General features: G+C 40.5%; 1 non-coding gene across 1 annotated transcript; it reads left to right on the top strand.

The window, feature by feature from the left end:
* Nucleotides 1–2,094: 2,094 nt before the first annotated feature.
* LOC148209771 (small nucleolar RNA R71) lies at nucleotides 2,095–2,201 on the top strand. Its single transcript, XR_015793327.1, has one exon. It is a non-coding gene; the product is annotated as a small nucleolar RNA R71 (small nucleolar RNA).
* Nucleotides 2,202–4,904: the final 2,703 nt, after the last annotated feature.

The raw sequence follows: 4,904 nt of genomic DNA, 5'->3' as shown, positions 1-4,904 counted from the left end.
TATGATTTTGTGCATGCAAAAGGCCGGGCTTATCCCTCGGATATCTGCTATCGTCCATCCAATGGCCTTTTTGTGCTCCTCCAAAATCTGCAATAAAGAATATTCATTAGTAGGTGATAAATTGGAAGCTATAACAATTGGTAAAGTGTCGTTATCCCCTAGATACGCATATTTCAAATGCGACGGCAATGGCTTCTGCTCCAAAGTGGGTGGTTCCACTATGGACGGAAGTAACGACTTGCATTCTTCTTTTTGTACTTTTTCAACAGGATTAGTCACATCTTCCGGTCCTTCTGCTATCTTATCAAGCTCTTCTTCAATCTCTGTAACTAACAAGTCATAAAACTCATCAAACATAACAGGATTCAAGCTAGTTATAGCAGAGCACTCTTCAAAGTCTACTGGTAATTTCATGGCGTCTAGAACGTTAAATTTAACTTCTTCATTATTTACCCTCATTGTAATTTCTCCCTTCCTCACATTAAAAACTGTATCCCCAGTGGCTAGAAATGGTCTTCCTAAAATAATGGGAACGTCTAAGTCTGCCTCGCAATCTAGAATGATAAAGTCCGTAGGGAAAATGAATTTGTCCACCTGGACTAAAACATCTTCTATCTTTCCCTCAGGTCTTATGATAGATCTATCTGCTAGTTGGAGGGTAACCGTAGTAGGTCTAGCTTCTCCTATGCCTAAAGATTTGAAAACGGATAATGGCATAAGATTAATGCTAGCGCCTAGATCACATAATGCCCTTCCTAAGTTTTTCCCTCCTATGGAACATGGAATGGTAAAACTGTCAGGATCGTTACATTTCATGGGTAGCGGGCTGCCTATAGCTTCACTACTACTTTTTGTCATGGCTACCAGTTCATGCTCTCCTATCTTTTTCCTCCTAGAAACTATATCTTTCAAAAACTTAGCATAATTTGGCATCTGTTCTAGAGCATCTACTAATGGTATATTTATATGCAACTGTTTTAAAATATCTAAAAATTTTCTAAACTGGGAATCATTATTTTTCTTAACTAATCTTTGTGGAAACGGGGGAGTAGGGGTAAAAGAAGGTTGTACCTGAGGAGGAACACTCGGGGTGTCCTTATTACCTTTTCTAATATTTTCTTTTTCTGGTGTTGTTGGATTCTCTGGTATCTTTACAATTGGTTTAATGGACGGAATCTGTACATCTGTTGTTGGCATTGTTGATCCATCATATGCCAGTCCACTCCTAAGGGCGACAGCTTTGCACTGTTCTTTCCCTTCCGTTTTGGTAATTCAGTATGGCCTGGAAAAGAACCTTGTGGTCTATTTTTCAATTCATTGGCGAGCTGTCCCAATTGGGTCTCGAAATTCCTCATTGATGCCGCTTGGGATTGTATCACTGCGTCGGTTCGAGCCATGTACTCCTTCATCATATTCTCAAGATTTGAGTTGTTATTCTAAACTGGTGGAGTCTGTGTTCTCTGATTGTACTGCTGTTGCGGTGGCGGGATGTATTGTTGTGTAGGTGGAACATAGGGCTACTTGTTCTGCTGGCTCTGCCCTTGATTAAAACCGCTCGAACCTCCTTGACCTCCCCATGAGACATTAGGGTGGTGCCTCCAACCTGGGTTGTAGGTGTTCGAATATGGGTTAAAGTTCCTATTGTTCCCATGTCCTACATAAAAAACGGAAGCAGGGTTATGTGGACAATTATCATAAATATGGTTTTCACTGCAAAATGAACAAATGAGATCGTTGACTTGGCAAACAAGGGCAGGAGTGCAATAATCCGACTGCACAGGTTGTATCGGCGTGGCTAATGGATTTTTTATTCCCAACGCCATCTCTTTCAGCCTCTGGTTCATTGTAACCATCTCTTTTTGCATCGAGATCGCAATGTCCAGAGCCAAAACTCCAGCTGGATGTTGCTTCTTTGGTGCTGCCCTAAATCTTTGCGAACACCATAGTTCGTTGTGTGAAGCTAAGTCATTTAGGATGTCGACTATCTCGTTGAATGTCTTCTTTGTAAAGGCTCCGTTGGCAGCATTGTTTAGCATCATCTTAGTAGGATGATCTAAACTTCTAAAGAAATGTTCTATCTGGATGCATGCTGGCAAGCCATGGTTCGGACATTTCCTGATTAGTTCTTTAAATCTTTCCCACGCCTCGTGAACAGGTTCACGATCATACTGTCTAAAGGAGATGATCTCCTCTTTGATATCAGCGTGGCGAGTAGGTGGGAAGAATTTTGTTAAGAACTTCTCCACTAACGACCCCCATGTGGTGATGGATCCCGGTGGAAATGCATTGAGCCATGCTCTAGCTTGGTCCTTCAAAGAAAATGGAAAAAGTGTTATTCTAAGAGCATCGTCTGTTATACCAGGTAATTGAAATGCATTTTCAATTTGAATGAATGATTTCAGATGATCATGTGGATCTTCATGTTCCTGCCCTCCAAAATGTCCAATTGTCTGCAACATTTGGAACATCATTGGTTTAAGCTCAAAGTTTGCTTGGGCTGGAATATGGTTGACTATCCCTGAATCAAAGTTCTGAAAAGCCGTGGCGGCATATTCTCGCATTGCCACGTCTCTGTTGTCCGCCATCTGGATATGGTTGAATTCATTATTTCTTGCGTGATCCCTCATATTACCATTGACAGTAGGTGGATCAACCGGATCACAAGGTGGAATATCTGCCAGTGATGTGCTTGTACTCTCTTCCTCACTTCCAGGACTGATTTCACCTTCTCTCTCTTTTTGCTTTTCTAGTTGTTTTCGAAGTCTTTGCTCCTTTCGGGTTTTTCGAAGGGTCCGCTCAATCTCAGGGTCAAGGGGTAGAAGAAAAGATCTTGTGCTCATGCACTTTAACTTACCCTTGTGAGATAAACGACCAAAAATATAGAATAAAAACGATGGATGGAAATTACACCCAACAACAATTCACAAAAATAAAAACTAAAAGAATTTGAAAATAATTTTAAAACTAAAGTCCCCGGCAACGGCGCCAAAAACTTGACTGGGGTTATGCTGAACGCACACACTAAGTGTGGTAACAATTCTATAGATGCAAGCGCACACCTGTCAGAGTAATATAAAATGGATAGAGTATGCAAGTATCGATCCTCAAGGACTTCTAATTAATTTCCAAACTCTAAAGTTTTAATGAATAGTGAACGTTGAAATAAGTGGTTCTTGTAAAATGGGAAGTGGTCACAAATAATGGTTTTGGATTTGGGATTTGGCCTTATAATGGTAAAACCTAGCCCGAATTACTTCAAGTTAGCCAACAAAGAATCAAGGATACGCTAAGGACGATATGCATTTTACTTTAGGAACCAATGACTACGCTTTTCACTTGACTTATGTCTAAGCAAGTTCAAAGTCCTAAGACATTCCCTAATATGTCTATTATGAGAGATATCTTAGTTTTAGGATGCAAATAGTCCCAACCTCGGGTTAAGGTCCTATATCTAGGCTACTTAACCGGAACCCTTATGTCTAAGGCGCTCCTCTCCTCGGTTTAACCACTCAACAATGCAAATAAGCAACCTTTTCAGTATTGACTTGTTAAGACTTACAGTGGCCTTCTCTAAATCCTAACCTTTTGGGAAAACATGTTGAGCAATGAGTGGAAACCAAAAACACTACCTCTTAGCAACCCTTTTTAGAAATAAAAGGCTAACTATCCATAACCGGGCTAGAGATGGGAATTTAGAAAGACATATTGAAGAAAATACAGCAAGTAAAATGGTTGAAATTGGAATGCATGTGTGAAAAACAAAAGTTAACTAACGGAGAGTTTTACTCGGGATTGAGAGCTTCGCCCTTCTCTTTCAAGCAAGGGGGAGTGTCAGGTGCTCTTTCCTCCAAAAACACAATTCTCTTAACTAAAAATAAAGTAAAGGCAAAGTAAAGATAAGCTAAGTGCTGGATTTTTATAAATTTGAATGGGTAGAAAATAACTAAGTACAAATGGAAACAAAACAAAGCTCAATAAAGGAATGTAAAGTGCTCGGGATTTAAAAACCAAAAGCAACTAATGAAACAAACTCAAAAGTACTTAGAAAGCAACAAAGAAACACAAAGAATGATCAAGGGAAGGAAGCAAGACTTGATGAATTTGGTGGAGAAGCTGCTGGAATTTATAGCTGTGCAGAATTGGTTAGGTAGGTCCTAAAACGCTGGTGAATCACCCATTTCCAACTCCATTGACTGACTAAATCGTGCTCAAACTGATAGTGGAACACTTCTTCTACACGTATGCATCGGTTGGAACCACCAAAACGCATTGGAAGACTTGTTTCATTAAGGGCAAAGTTGGAAGAAAATCCGGAATTCTGCAGCCTCCCATGTGGTTTTTTCCGTCTTTTGATTAATTTGCACTCCCAAATGATCCTAAAATGTCATAAATACAATATAAGCCAACCACAAACCATCATATATGAATTTTGCATGAATTGGAACTCAAACGACCGAGAAAAAGTCCGAAAAAAAGTAAAAACATAGTAAAAACAGCATCTAAAACCTTCTTTTTACGCATGTAAACAAGCGTAATCACCTACATCCCCTCGTCAGAGACCCCTGGAAAGGAAAGGGCTCGACACTAAGTGAAGTAGAGGAATCGACAAATAAAGCGTAGAGCAAGCTAAAGTTGGGGGGAGACGATAGACGGAGAACTCTGATTTTCGACTCGCAAGGTTAGCCAAATGTGGACAGGAAGTGGCCGAAATCCCCGATACCTAATGGGGGCAAGGAGGAGTAAAATACCCCGAGGAGACCTCAGGCCGGTAGACCTTCACAAAGAAAAATCGGCGAAGCGACCCGAATGATCTGAAAAGCAACTGAGCATGAAAGAAAAGGTATTCGACCTCGAGGAGTTAATAGACCAAGCAGATTCCCCGTTCACGGAGGAAATAATGGGGG

Source organism: Momordica charantia (genome assembly GCF_013281855.1).
Source record: "Momordica charantia cultivar OHB3-1 chromosome 8 unlocalized genomic scaffold, Mcharantia_2.0 BLBB01000008.1, whole genome shotgun sequence".
Classification (NCBI taxonomy): Eukaryota; Viridiplantae; Streptophyta; class Magnoliopsida; order Cucurbitales; family Cucurbitaceae; genus Momordica; species Momordica charantia.
The sequence above is the reverse complement of the archived record's forward strand: the minus strand, read 5'-3'. Positions and strand labels throughout refer to the sequence as shown.